General features: G+C 48.0%; 1 protein-coding gene across 14 annotated transcripts in view; it reads right to left on the minus strand.

Moving 5' to 3' along the window:
* LOC119466292 (cuticle collagen 2-like) overlaps positions 1-15,735 on the minus strand; it is a 1,179,781-nt gene that overhangs the window by 679,971 nt on the left and 484,075 nt on the right. The window lies entirely within an intron of this gene.

A 15,735-nucleotide genomic window follows, 5' to 3' on the forward strand; every position in this document is an offset into this window, starting at 1 on the left:
TCCCCCATTGGCCAATCCATGTCAGGTGAAGGCACGCGTTGCGCTTTTGTATATTTTTTTCTTTCCAGCGCGCTCCGACTGCCATTCTCGGGCCTGTGCGACGAAAGTGCTGTACGCACAAAGGGATCAAACGTGTTAGGGACAAGAACTGCGTTGTGATGGCATGCTGCTGCGCCTGAAGTTGCCTCAACCGTCAAGGCGAGGGCAAAAGGCTTTTTTTTACCATCCGGCGTGCGCAAACGCTTGCTGCACACTTCATATTTGCGCCGTACCGCATCGTCGCGTTTCTACCTTCCAAAACGGCATTATTATGACCAGTTACTGACTGACGAAGCGAAATCGCGCCTCAAAAATTTCTCCGCAGGGCGCGATCGAAGTTTTCCTCGGATTTCCTCTGGTAGCGCGTTAGCTGTCGTCTGCCACGGCAGGCCCGACGCAGGCGGCGCCACTGTCGATATCGCGCCTCGATCGCGCTGGTAGTGCCGAGCGCGATAGTGGAACGGAGGAGAAGGGAAGTGGATGGCGCTACTTTTTATATATAGGGGCTTTATGGAAAACGACGATGGCGCACCACCTCACGGCCAACGGGCAAAACGCACCACGCTCAGTTGGCGCGACAGCAAGCAGTGCGGGAGGCAATCCTCGGCAGACAAACCACCACCACTGCACCACGCGTTGTCCGCGTACACCATGGTATAACACAAAAAAACAATTGAATTTTTCTTTCTGAAGAAATTTTAATATGTCTGTGTGTACAAAATTTGAGAGAGAGAGAGAGAAATACGTTTAATAAATCATTAAAAAATAGAAAATTGTACATGTATGAAAAGGCAACCCCAGTGGTTCTTCCGGTGAGGTGCCTAGATAAAGTTAATGGTTTCGCTTCTTATAAGATAGGTGAGCAAGCTGTCATATATAGCTTTGCGGTGTTCAGGGGTCCCTCTAGGAAGCATCCAGTCATTGTGTGTGGCGACTGAGATCTGCAGCCCAGCAAGGCAGATTCTTCGCAGTGATGACAGGCCAGGACATGTCTATAGCAAGTGGTTTGATGTGGCTGGCGCACCCGTGGTGCAAGCTCCACAGGTGGGGTCAAGCGACTTGTTGATGTACTGGGCTTTTAACGCAGGCGTGACTGCCGTGCCGGTGCGTAGACGGCGGAGTGTCCCGTGTTCCCGGCGTGGAAGCCCAGGAGGGAGGGGGTCAAGGCCTCTACAATATTTGAGAAATCGACAGGCTTCAGAAAAATGATGTATGCGGCCATGTTTTTACGTATCGGAGCACATTTAATAGATACATATTCTATGTGCTTGTTCACAGTGTAGGTTCTCATGCAGAACGTCTGGTTTCGAAACCTACGTTACCTAAATAAATAGTGCAAAATTGTTCACGCCTAATACAGCAGATTTGTTCTAAATACCTTGGAAAATGTGAGATTTTCCCTCTTCATTCCTGGGAAACATTGACGATAGAAGTCACGACAACTCCGGGACTGCGTAATTCGGCATATAAGCGAAATTCATCCCAATATTACCAAAAAGTACGGTTAAGGAATTCAGAAAATTGTAAGAACCTTAGCTATGCGGGGCCGGCCTGCATCCAGTAAAACTCGGTCGTGTTTAGAAATGAACAAACTTACATCATCAGAGGAGCCCGTGGGAGCTTGAGGGGCGCCAAGCTTACAGGTGTTCATGCAGCTTGACCGTGACACGAAGATGCGGTGGTATTTCGCGCCACGAATCACGTATACCTGACAAGGGTGTGAGATTGTTCGTGCTTGTTCGCGTTCAATGGCGACGCTTCACAACGTATAATACTACCACCAGGTTACTCCGCCAGTTTCTCACAAGGCTGAAACGCAATCTAGATGCAGCCGACAGTCCGCGAAGGGCAGTCATGGTACCCCATTAGGCATATCCGAGTTGTCATGACAATCGTCTCACGAGCCTCCTAATTGCTACTTCTCGCGACCCAACATCTTTCGTCTCGTCTGGCAGCTAGCGAGAGTGTGAACCCGTCCTGCCCGCTCACTGCTGGCGGTGACCTGTGAGGAGGCGAGGATGCATTTTGTATGCGGAATCCGCCTTCGTTTCCGCTGCGAGTGAGAATGCGATGTGTTAGCACCCACACGTGCCAAGTCACGAGGAAAGGTGGCCTGTTGCGTTTCCTTCGTTTTTCGCTTCTTTGACAAGAGCCGGTCGAAGCAAAAAGCTGAGACATGCGAACGTGTTTGAACCACGTGTCTTCGACATTCTTTTTTCTTTCGACGGTTGAGTGAAGTCTTTTTTTTCCCTGAAACAGACGTTCAGGGCAATGCCAGTCCCAATTGTTTATTGACTATGGCAATATGAGGTTGAACGCAAGGCCGATGTGTCGCGGGTAATGACGACTGCGTTCAGATATGGGCGGAATACACGTTTCAACCTTGTGTAACGAAACAGTTACTGTGTTCACGACGTGAATCTTTCCTACAAAGAGAGAGGGAGAGAAAATACTTTATTCCGGGTCAGACTAAGACTTATAAATATTCCTCCATCAAGAGGACCATGGCCAGCTGGTCGGCGAAGGCCGCCGACGCCAACCCCAACCGCCACTGGGGAAGTGGGTGGTAGTGAGGGGATTGTAGGGCTGCGGGGCAAGAGAACGGGATGTGCTCTACATTTGCATACGTAGAGGCGCAGTTGGGACATGAGGGCTCTGAGCGGTAACGATGAAGACGTGCTGGAGTGATCAAAGTGTTGAGTTGGACGGCCCTAAATGTGCGTACTTGAGCAGTGCTGAGACAAGGATGTGGTGGCGGTCTGCAATGAATGCCGGAGGTGCTTGTAATGCTGCTTTAGAGTTTTCTCATAAAAGTGTGCCTCGTCCGCTATGGGCGGGTAAGGCAAGGGGATCGTCGATGCCCGGCTATTAATCTCGCGGGCAAGCTCATGAGCGTGCTCATTGGCGATAATCCCCGCATGGCCTGGAAACTACATCACAGTGACCAAAGCAGGGGAGAGAAGGAAGAGAGAGTCATGAAGATTATCGGGAAGTCTGTTGCCGCGAGGAGGCCGGATTGCCCCAATGGAGTCCAAGCAAATGCGATACCAAGGAGAGGGATCAAGAAGGCTTAGTTCGGGCGTCGGGTGAACGACCGCGGCCAATTCAAGGGATAAAGAAAAAGTATATAGGAAGTGAGAAGGGGCCAGCGGTGGAAGGCATGGCAATGTCAGGGGATTGTGACACAAGCAGTGGAGCCATAGTAGTAGCATTTCGAATTCTGTTAGTGCTTCAAGAACGGAAACGTGCGCTCATGGGAAGACGGAAGGCAACGTGGGATGATGTACACGCGGACAGTTTCACTCGACAAGTCTCAGTGGCGCCCTCCAATGAGTGACGTCACCTTGTGGACAACACGCCGCGTACTGCACTTGCAGCTCCGCGAAGGCGTTTTGATACAGCAGATCAGGCTTCCCTATTGTGGTTTTCTAAACAGCGTGTGCGATCAAGCTCGCCGATGTGCCAAAACCGATTATTAAGGCGAAAGCCTTATATGTCTCGCTAGTCAGTCGATCTTGAGCGAAAACTCATCGGCGACACGAAAGGTGCAAAAACGGTACGAACCGTCGACCTTTGGTGAGAGTCGAACACACCACCTTTGGCGCTGATTAACGCGAAGTTAATGAAGACGCATATAATTATGACAGAGTTAATTAAGTCACTTGAACCCAGGACCTTGGGTGGGAGCTCAACCCTCGACTTTGAAATTAAGGGGATTACTAAGAGAATTAAGAGAATGAGTAAGCGAATTAGGTGGAGGAGTCAGCGAATTAAATGGGAGACTAAGCGAAGTAGACAAAGCGAAGTAGGTGGGGGGGGGGGAGGTGTCGTGTTTCCGTCTTTAACGCATCGGCACTCGGGCTTTAGCCTTCAAGTCATCTTAGGGATAACATAAGAAGCCCTGCCAATTTTGTTCACCAACTTGTTGGTCCATGACAACGACGCAATAACGACGATGGTGTGCCAATGGCTCGAGGACAAAGGGATGACGACGAGTAAACGATGACACTGGCATAACGATGGCTTGCCAGCATACAATCAGAAATACCACCATAAATATTTCAAAATAAAAATATTATCAATATAAATATTTAGATAACAATGAGCATGTACAGGATTTAAACAATCTACTACTATGATTTGGCTTTACCAATCTGACCACTACACCAACGAGGGTTACTCAATCGACCTCATCTGCCCTCGACCTTCTCATTACAAATATAGAAACGTCAGTGTGTACCGCGGGTACAATTTCTAATGATATTAGTGATCACTGTCCGTCTTTATAGTGTACTCACTAGATAATAGCATCAAACAAAACATTGAATTAATTACTTACCAACACATTTCTAATGAAGCGCTGGATTTATTCAGTGTAGCTGTAGGTACGCAAAACTGGGATTCTGTGTTAAGAAAAAAAATGTTAACGAACCATATAACGAGTTTCTCGAAGTCTTTGTGCGCATCTACACTGCGCACTTTCCATTCAAGCAAGTTAGGAAATCAAAAAAGGTACGAAAACCGTGGATTATGAGTGAGCACCTCAAACTGATAAAAAATAAGAACCGACTTTATCATGCGTTCTTGCATTCCAGATCAGAAATTAAACTTAAGGAATTCAAGACCGAAAGAAATAAACTGAATAAAATACTAAGTCAAGCTAAAATAGATTACTATCAACGTCTGTTTTCTGAAATCAACAAGAAACGTCCGGATGCGGTTTCGAAAGTAATAAATAGCGTCTTAGGTCGTCAAACTAAAAGTAGTGTACCCAAGTCGATAAGCTATGCAAATTGCGAATTGATCGGCAAAGCACTGGCAGACCATTTCAATACTCATTTTGTGAATGCAAGCGTTACGCACACCCATGACTCCCAAGTCGTGTATTCACTAGATAATTGTGTTTCAGAAACGATATTTATGGAGCCAACTGATGAACGCGAGGTGTTCACAACAATAAAAAATCTTAATAACAGCAAAGAATTAGATATTGATAATTTACAAATTAAGCCCATAAAATACGTCTTACATCAATTGCCATTCATCCGCTCGTTGGTTCATATATTCAATTTAGCAATAGAATCGGCGACTTTCCCAGATGGCATGAAACGAGCTAAAGTATTTGTGCTATACCAACAAGGCGATATAAATATAGTTTCTAATTATAGGCCAATATCTGTCCTACCCACTTTTTCCAAAGTGCTAGAAAAAATTATTGCTACGTGCCTAACAAAGTTTTTAGACAGACATGACGTATTAACAAACTTGCAGTTTGGCTTTAGTAAAGGTAGATCTACTGAGGCAGCCCTTTTATCCTTGAAAGAAAGTATTGTGCAAAGCATAGACAACGGAGAATTCGCCCTCGGGCTCTTCATCAATTTTAGCAAGGCATTTGATTGCTTCAGTCATGACATTCTTAAATATAAACTATCAATATATGGAGTACGCGGACATCCACTCACTTTAATAGAATCGTATCTCAGAAATAGAACTCAGTGTGTATGTATTAACAACGTCCTATCTTCTTTTTTAACACTTACAAATGGAGTACCGCAAGGGAGTGTCTTGAGCCCACTATTATTTAACTTATATATTAATGACTTAGTAAATAGAGATCCTACAGTTGATTTCTTTATATATGCGGATGATAGCACTATACTCTTCAGGGTAGAGGACGCAAACGAACTAATTATCAGGTATAATGCATTGCTAATGAAACTATCTGATTGGTCACTCTCAAATGTGATTAGAATTAACCCCACTAAAATGAAAGCTATTCTTTTTAGAGCCAGAAACAAACCTTTTCAGTTGGAACATTCAATCACTTATTTAGGCAAACATATAGAACTAGTTAATGAACACAAAATCCTTGGAGTAATATTTTCACGTCATTTGAGTTGGGATGCTCATTTTAATAACCTTCGAAACAAGTTTTCTGCAGTTGCCGGTGTACTATCTCACTGTAGATCTTACATGCCGACAAAAGCCAAGCTACAAATTTATCATGCATTGTTCACCTCGCAGTTTAATTATTGTAGTTTAGTATGGGCAACCACAGCGCAAACTAACATAAATAAAATAGTTACATTACAAAAGGCGCTTCTTCGACACATTGCTAATATCGAACCCCGATCAACAACAAAAGCATTGTCACAAACATATCAAATCGTATGGGTAGATCGATACTATGAATATCGTCTTTTACAAATGTTCTATTTAGCAGGAAAAGAATGTAGAGATTTTCTTACATCGCTAGCGACCTTGCAACACCATGACATACCTGTGCATCTCAGAAACCCTGAACCTTGGCTCGTACCGCGCTCTCGCACCGAATATAAGTTGCAATCTATCAAACACAATTTGCCGAAAATTCGAAATAATCATGTTAATGCTACTAATTTCTCTCGTAAAGAGTTGAAGACGTATTTCATTAAGCTGTAAACATATATATTCATGTATAACAATGTATATAACATGACCATGTTTTTGTCTTTTTTGTTTTATTTGTACAAAAATTTCTGTTGTTGAATCTTACATATCCGGTCATAAGCATGCATCTGAGTTGTAAATTTGTTTAGTTTGCGTCTTTGTTTAGTAAATTTTTTGCTTTAGTTTTATACCAAAAATGTTACTGTTATCGCTCTGCCATGTGCAACGCCTCCTCGGTTCAGTCAAGCTGCTGACAGCAGCTTTTAGCCCTGGAGGACGTTTCTAGTCTGTACTATAAGAAGAATAAACTTGAACTTGAACTTGAACTCAGATTTAACAGATGATAGCTTCGGCATCCCACGGGATTCTATTTCAGGTCCTGCCGTTCTTCAATGATATCAATGATATTGTCACGGGAAACGGTGTAAGTGAATATATATTTACAAAATATATACAGCAAGCTGTAGCACTGCCAAGATGGCCGAAAGACAATCTCTTCAGTCGTCGTCTTCTTCACCGAAATGGTCAACGTCATCTTTGTCCCATTGCGCGCAGTCTCGTAAAATTAACCTCCGACCGGAAAAGCGCCGACCCGGCGCCTAAGACAGGGTAGTGGGCGAAAGGTAAGGCTTGAGGCGGGCACCGTGCACGACGTCTGAGGAAGGAGAAGACGTGGTAGGACCGAGCGCGGCTACTTCCTAAGTGACATCTGTCAATTGCCGCAGGACGCGATAGAGGCCACAATCTCCAAAGCAGTTTTTCAAAAAGGCCAACGTGCCGAGACGGGGACCAGACAAGGACAAGATCACCAACACTGAAGCGGGCGTCCCGGTGGTGGGGGTCGTACAACAACTTCTGCCGTGACTGCGACGCAGAGAGGCGAAGACGGGCAATGTGACGTGCCTTTTCTGCTGTAGCAATGGCGTCGCGCGCGTATTCAGTAGGCGTGCAGCAGGGGTCGAAATAAGTGTGTCAAAAGGGAGCGTTGGTTCTCGGCCGTATAGAAGAAAGAAGGGAGAGTAGCCGGCGGTGTCATCGCGTGAGGAGTTGTAGGCAAAGGTGACAAATCGTAGCGCAGTGTCCCAGTCATAGTGATCAGACGAAACACACATGGAGAGCATATCAGTGATAGTGCGATTCAGACGTTCAGTAAGACCGTTCGTTTGGGGGTGGTACGCAGTCGTAAGTTTGTGTTTGGTGGCACAAGAATGAAGTAAGTCTTCAATGACTTTAAATAAGAAGTAGCGACCCCGGTCGGTGAGAAACTGACGAGGAGAGCCGTGATGTAAAATGACGTCTTGCATCAAGAAGTCGGCGACGTCTGTAGCGCAACTGGTCGGGAGAGGTCTTGTGATAGCGTAAAGGGTCGCATAATCCGTAGCAACGGCGATCCATTTATTGCCAGCAGTGAAGAGACGGAAGGGGCCGAGAAGGTCGAGGCCAACACGAAAAAATGGCTCGGCGGGCATGTCAATAGGCTGGAGGAGCCCAGCTGGAGGAAGAGATGGCCTTTCCCGGCGTTGGCACGATGCGCAGGCAGCGACATAACGTTGAACAGATCGGTAGAGGCCCAGGCAGAAAAAGCGCCGCCGTACACGGTCATACGTCCTACACGGTCATACGTCAAACACCAAAGTGGCCGGCTGTTGGGACATCATGCAGTTGCTCGAGTACGGTCGCCCGAAGGTGTGCGGGAACGACGAGTAGTAGTTCCTGTCCCTTAGGGTGCATGTTACGGCAATATAATGTGCCATATACAATGACAAACAGGTGAAGTGACCGGTCCGACGAGCCAGACTGCAGGGCGTTGATGAGATCATTCAGAAACGTGTCCCGCCGTTGCTCGTCACCAAAGTGGCTGAAAGCGGAGAGCGAGAAAAGGCCAGGTGGTGTATCCTCCGTGGTAGCTTCGGGGGCATCAACGGGGTTCCGAGACAACCATTCGGCATCCTGGTGTAGTCGGCCAGACTTGTACACCACAGTGTACGTGAATTCCTGGAGACTTAGAGCCCAGCGACCTAGACGGCCAGTGGGGTCCTTGAGGCTCGAAATCCAGCACAGAGCATGGTGGTCCGTGGTAACAGTAAAAGACCGCCCGTATAAATAGGGGCGAAATTTGCTAACTGCCCAAACAAGAGCGAGGCACTCGCGCTCGGTAATAGAATAATTGCGCTCGGCAGGAGAGAGAAGCCGGCTGGAGTACGCAATAACTCGATCACAGCCACGTTGGCATTGCGCTAAAACAGCACCAATGCCATAGCCACTCGCGTCTGCGCGTACTTCAGTTGGAAGCATTGGGATCAAAGAGCGCGAGAATCGGCGGGGTAGTGAGCAGCGTGATAAGGTGTGAAAAGGCAGTGGCTTGAATGAAACCCCACGAAAACGGAGCGTCTTTTCTGAGAAGATCTGTTAGTGGACGGGCTATGTCTGCAAAATTTCTGACAAATAGGCGGAAATACGAGCACAAGCCCACAAAGCTCCGAACATCCTTGGAACAAGTTGGTACAGGGAACTCGATGACAGCACGAACCTTGGTGGGGTCGGGTGGACGCCAGTTGAATCGACGAGATTCCCGAGGATGGTAATTTGGCGGCGACCGAAGTGGCATTTCGAAGAATTAAGTTGAAGCCCAGCCGCACGAAACACTAACAGGATGGATGAAAGACGTGTGAGCTGTGTGGCAAATGTCGGGGAGAACACGATCACGTCGTCCAGGTAGCACAGGCAGATAGACCATTTAAAGCTGTGCAGCGTATACATCATTCGCTCGAATGTGACCGGTGCATTGCACAAACCAAATGGCATAACTTTGAACTGATAGAGGCCATCAGCTATAACAAATGCTGTCTTTTCACGGTCCCTGTCGTCCACGGCGATCTGCCAGTAACCAGAGCGTAGGTCGATGGATGAAAAATAGGTCGCTCCATGAAGGCAATCCAGACCGTCATCAATCCGTGGAAGAGGATATACATCCTTTTTGGTGATCTTATTGAGATGCCGATAATCAACGGAAATTCGCCAACTGTTGTCTTTTTTTTAACTAAGACAACAGGGGAAGCCCATGGACTCGCGGACGGCTCAATAATGCCTTTTGAAAGCATCTTGTCAACCTCTTGCTGAATAACTTGGCGCTCGGATGGTGACGCGCGATAAGGTCGCCGGTGAATCGGATGCGCATGGCCAGTATGTATGCGATGTTTGACGGGAGAGGTTTGACCTAAGGAACGGCCGTCAAAGTCGAAGATGTTGAAGTATGTGACGAGCAAATGACGGAGGTCATCTACTTGGGAGGGCAGAAAGTCCGGGCAATCATCTTTGCGATAGCGCTCTGTACCGACGAAGATGTGGGCGCGTCGGCGGACAAAATTGATGACGTAGAATCAGGTGACAGTGATGAAATCTGGCACCCATATGATGGTGGCAGGATGGCCAAAACTATGCCTTGGGGAAGAACTTGAGGGCAGAGTCCGAAGTTCAAGAGGGGCAAGCAAGTCTGGTTGGTCGCAACAGTCACAACAGCGTGGGGGAAGAAAATGTTGTGCGACAAAAGGACACTGGTAAATGGAGTAACCACATAGTCACCATCCGGTACACTGGGGCAAGGTACAGCGACAATACAGGTGAGTGCTTGGGGCAGCAAACGAACAAACTCGGCACAAGAGATCTGGCTCTGGACTACATCAGGAGCGTCTAGTGAAGCGGGGAAGTCAAGTTCAACGACACCGGCCGAGCAGTTAATTACAGCGGAGTGGTCAGTCAAGAAATCGAGTTGATGGATTACGTCATGAGGGCAGTAGCGGAGAACATGAAACAACACGGAAGTGTGGCGGCCAGCGACGCTCACGCGTGCGGTGCACATTCCAAGCACAGCCGGAGTTCCGCCGTCAGCAACACGCACAACGCGGGACACTGGAGGTGTTAGCACTTTGTGCAAGCGTTCACGGAGATCAGCGCTCATGATACGAATATGTGCACCGGTGTCGATAAGGGCAGTAGCGGGTAGGTCATCCACTTCTACGGCAAGTTGGTTCTCGTGCGTGGGCAAGGTTAAAAGAGGCTTTGTATGTCGTGGGTCCAATGCAGTGTCACCTCCGGGGGCTGCATTGCTCAGTTTTCCTGGGAAGAGTGGCCAGAGGGGTGCGGCGATGAAGAGCGGCGGGGCAGAGGGGACCGGGAACGACGATCGTGCGGAGAAGGTGAACGGATGGAGCTGCGGGTTGGTACAGGAGGGTCTCGGAGCGGTGAGTTGTTAAGAGCGGGAAACTGCAGGGGCCGATTGTTGTCGTGGCGAATGTCAAAAAAGAGCGAGGGGAGGTTGGCGTTACCGGCAATGATGGGAAATATGTCCGACGCCGTGGCAATGAAAGCATATGGGCTTATCGTCCTGGGTTCTCCACTGGGTCGGATTACGATAGCGGCGCAACGTTGCTGTATTTGTGTAAGGCGGAAGAACCGAACTGACCCGAGGGTGAGGCAGAGATGCAACAGTCTGGAGCCCTGCGATAGCCAGCTCTTCCTTCACGAAATAGGAACGTGGCGACGCCGCCTCAATTTCACGACGCACGATGCGGACAATGCTATAGGTAGTCGGTTGCTGATTGGGTGGCTAAACGTCCGCGCAGGACGATGTAGCGGCCGTATTTGGAAGCCGCATGAATTGTTGGGCGATGCGGCGACTCTTCAGTGCTTCAAAACGCCGACATTCTTTGATAATGTCTTCAACGGTCGAGCAGTCCTTGAAGACCAGCAAGTTGAACGCATCATCAGCAATGCCTTTTAGGACGTGACTTACTTTGTCCGCCTCAGTCATGGTGGCATCAACTCGGCGGCAAAGGGCGTGTCAAGCTTCAGCGTTTGTCGTCGTAGAAGAAGCCGAGTGCGAAACACCTCTTCCGAGTTTTGAAATTGAACAGGGCAAGGGAATTGAGGCAATTAAAGTCGCCGATGAACTAGACAAGAGTCAATGCTCCGAGCTGTATACACTTTTAGAGACCTACAAAGACATTTTTTCTGAGATTCCGGGGAAAACTAACCTGTTAGAATGTCGCTTAGAGTTAACTACCACCGAACCCATCAATACTCCACAATACCCGCTGCCGTTCGCCTTGAGAGAAGTTGTGGAGAAAGAATTTAATGACATGCTGAAGTTAGGAGTTATACAACGCTCTCAGGCTCCTTACAACTCACCCTTGGTTCTTGTACGTAAACCTGACAAAAGTTACCGAGCGTGCATTGATTTTCGCCGTATCAACAACGTACTCAACGCGGATGCAGAGCCCATCCAGAGAACTGACGTAATGTTTGCGGAAGTTGGTAAGAAGAAGCATTTTTCAAAGTTTGACCTCACGAAAGGCTATTGGCAGGTGCCATTAGCGGAATCTTCAAGGGCCCAAACAGCTTTCTCCACTCAGTCCGGTCACTACCATTTTCTTTTTATGCCATTCGGGATCAAAACGGCATCCGCCATTTTCACTCGCCTGATGAGAACCTTGCTTCAGGGCATGAAAAACGTCGTGCATTATATTGACGATGTACTTGTGGCAACCTCGACAAGGTCAGAACATCTCGAAGCTCTACAGCAACTCTTTCATCGAATACGAACGGCTGGTCCTACAATAAAACCACAAAAGTGTGAGATTGGAGCGTCACCAATCACGTTTTTAGGCCATCGCTTGGGAGGCGGACAAGTCCAACCGGTAGAGCCCACAATCACCAAAATACTCAATGCGCCGAAGCCGCAGACAAAGAAGCAAGTACGATCGTTTCTTGGCTTGGCAGGGTATTATTGTGACCTCATCCCGGGCTACGCCGATACAGCGCAGCCTCTGGTGGAAATGACGCGGCAATCGGCGGCAAACCAAGTGATTTGGACACCTGCACGCGAGGACGCATTTTCCAGGCTTAAGCTCGCTCTCTCGTCACAACCCGTGGTAAAGGCACCAGATCTCGACAAAGAGTTTGTGCTCCGGACAGACGCATCCAACACAAGCTTAGGCGCAGTTCTGTTGCAACTATACGATGGCATGCTTCACCCAGTCTCCTATGCTAGTGGGCAACTTCTCGCACGAGAGACACGGTACTCTGCGATTGAACGTGAGTGTCTGGCACTCGTATGGGTGATGGAAAAATTCCACATATTTTTGTATGGAACCTCTTTTGTCGTGCAGACAGACCATGAGCCACTGCAGTATCTTTCGCATGCTAAACATTTAAATAGCAGGGTACTTCATTGGAGTTTGGCCTTGCAGGAATATTCCTTCCGCGTGGACTACATGAGCCGTTGTGACAGTGCAGAGGCCTCAATGTAAATGCATGTATTCTGATCAAAGAATGTATCCTCTGAACATTCGGGACATTTTTGAACTCTGAACTTTCTTATTTATTTCCCGCGCATATATTTCCCAGCATTTTTTTTTCTTTCTTCTAAAAAAAAACTCCTTCAAAGGGGGGGGGGGGGGCTTTTGTAATAACATACGCGCTACCGTGCACTTGTGGTGTTGTGGGACACAATACGGACAACGTTCACGGACAACGGCCGAACGGTGTTGACGTCACGGAGTGGACTGGCCGGTCAGGCGAGAGGACACGGCCTTGGCCGACGATCCGGGCTATGATACGGCCTTGGCCCACGACCTGGGCTTTGTTACGGCCTTAGCCCACGACCTGCATGGGCTCCGTCGACTGTTGCTAGCGCAGTTCCGCACGCGGTCTCACCGACGTCTCCAGGAGAACGTAGCTCCCACCCACTCATCGACCGTGCGGGTCGCCACAACCCAGCTTGACGTGGCAGGCAGTGTCGGCAAGGGGCTATGCGACTCATCCTCCGCCTCGCCCTCAGCAACCACCCCGTCGTCTGAGCCGACGCAACTGACTGGGTAGATCCGCGTGTTACTATCGCCGTGACTAATATATTTACCGCGTCATTGACGGGTGGAACATTTAACACTCATTTACTGTAAACCTTTCAACGCATATTTTCCATTTATTCTTTCACGTGTGTCATATATACAAGTGCTAATGTGTTCTAAGTGTACAAACGGCTCTGTCTATTACTCGCACCAAGGTTGCCCTTGAGTGCGCAACACTAAACCAGAACCTGTCCTCACAGGGCGATAACGTCAAGGATGTACGACACGTACGACTCCGTGGGAGATTGGGCGCGACAGGAGAGATCTTTCGAAGCGGTGCTCTGGCGGCCAATTGGTTTGCCAAATAGGTCACGAAGCTTCTGCTTACACAGATCCCAGCTGGTTAGCTCCGTTTTGTGAGCGTCAAACCAGACGCGCGCTGTCCCACTGAGGTAGAAACCGACATTACCGAGTGTCACTGTCGGGTGGCACCGATTGTTGGTTGCGACGTGCTCATAATTCCTAATCCACTCATCAACGTCGACGTTGTCGGTTCCGCGAAAAGATCCTGGGTCGCGGGGTTGGATCAAGATCACTGGCTGGGGTGCCGGTGTTGCGGTTGACGCAATATCCCCGCGTGTTGACATGATTCAACTTGCCAGGACACGTCCGCTGCAGAGTTCCGTCTTGAGTAGTACCCCGCACCTCCACCAAAACGTGACGGGAAACGGTGTAAGTGAATATATATTTACAAAATATATACAGCAAGCTGTAGCACTGCCAAGATGGCCGAAAGACAATCTCTTCAGTCGTCGTCTTCTTCACCGAAATGGTCAACGTCATCTTTGTCCCATTGCGCGCAGTCTCGTAACAATATCAATGATACCGTGGCAACACCAGAAACACCCGATTTTGCGTTAGATGCTGATGGCACAAATGTTTTGTCTGCTCTGATAACATCGCTATTCTAATGCCACTTATAATTACCTGGTTAAATTTTTTTTCAATGTGGTTATCGGCTAATCAGCTCAACCTAAACGTTAAAAAAGTATAATGTTTATGGTAGTATCAACAAGCCCGTTAAGTTTGCATCTTGTTTAATAGTTGAATCGCAACCGCTTCAAATGGTTTCCAAGTTCAAGTTTTTGGGTGTACACTACCATGAAAATCTATGGTCGATGAATCACGTAAGTTATATTAAACGTAGCATAGCACAATTACCTTTAGAACTTAAAGGGACACTAAAGAGAAACCGCAAGTTGAGCTTTAATGGTATATTATTTTTTCACGATCACAGTCATACCATGCTTACGGCGAACAGAGGTTGAATAAGCGAGAAAATAGCGAAAAACTGATGGATAGGTGCTGACGCCCCTTCCTATTTCGCGCACTACACGTTCGTGACGTCGGAGATCACAAACGCAGCCAGGTCGCGAATGGTCGACAGTGATTTATCGTTGTTAATATAAAAGCACAATGAAACACACCTAAACGTACATAAACAGCATTTACAAATTTTTAAACAGTATTAAGCGAGGAAGTACAAGTTTAACGCAAAATAAAATAAATAAAAAGAAAAAAATGGCATGGCACTACATGCGGTCGTGATAGTTTCGTTTTTGCTCCATGTATCACCGCGAGCGCCTCTTCCGCTCTACAGTGTTGCAATGTTTTTTTGCGTGTTGCGTGGCTCGAAAAACGCTGACTTTGCGAGAAACAGCCAGAAAATGCTTCGAGTGTGCAGCGTTGAGGGCTGTATAAACGGCGCCAGGCACTTGTTCGAGGGCAGCGGCAGTGGTGACCCGACTGTGTCCTTTCATTTGGTGCCGTGCGATGAGCCCCGGCGTTTGTAATGGCTCAGTACTCTGCCGATGATAAAACCGCAAACGAACCAGAGAAACCGATGGTGTACTCTTTGCATTTATCGCCCTGGGATTAGGTCTATAATCCTGCCCTCGGAAAGTCTATTGGCGTGCCCAAGAGGCCAGTCCTTTCTCGAGCTGCTGTTCCCTCATTGTCGCCTTCTTCAAATCCCCTACTAGTGCCCCTGCAGCAGCAAACTGGCGGCTCGGTAAGTGCTGAATGTCATTAAAGAAAGCCACAAAAAATATAGCAAGTACGCGCGCAACTTCCTACGCTTCTACTATCGGGAACGTCGTCGCCTTGCGGACCGGGCGCCTCGCCTTACTTCGCCGAAACAAGGCTTCGCTTTCCGTCGGCGTGGCCGGCGGCTCCACACCATGGTACGCGGAAACACCTGCGGCGCGAGCATGCATGATGATTTCGCGCTCCGTTTCACAGAAGTCGCTGAAATGCAGTCCTGCTTCCCAGGCGAGCTCTTCGTTGCAAGGTTCAGCGTCAGCAACGGTAACCATCGCGGACACAGAACACCTAAGCTAAAGTCACAGCGAACGCAAAC

Source organism: Dermacentor silvarum, chromosome 10, assembly GCF_013339745.2.
Source record: "Dermacentor silvarum isolate Dsil-2018 chromosome 10, BIME_Dsil_1.4, whole genome shotgun sequence".
Taxonomy (NCBI): Eukaryota; Metazoa; Arthropoda; class Arachnida; order Ixodida; family Ixodidae; genus Dermacentor; species Dermacentor silvarum.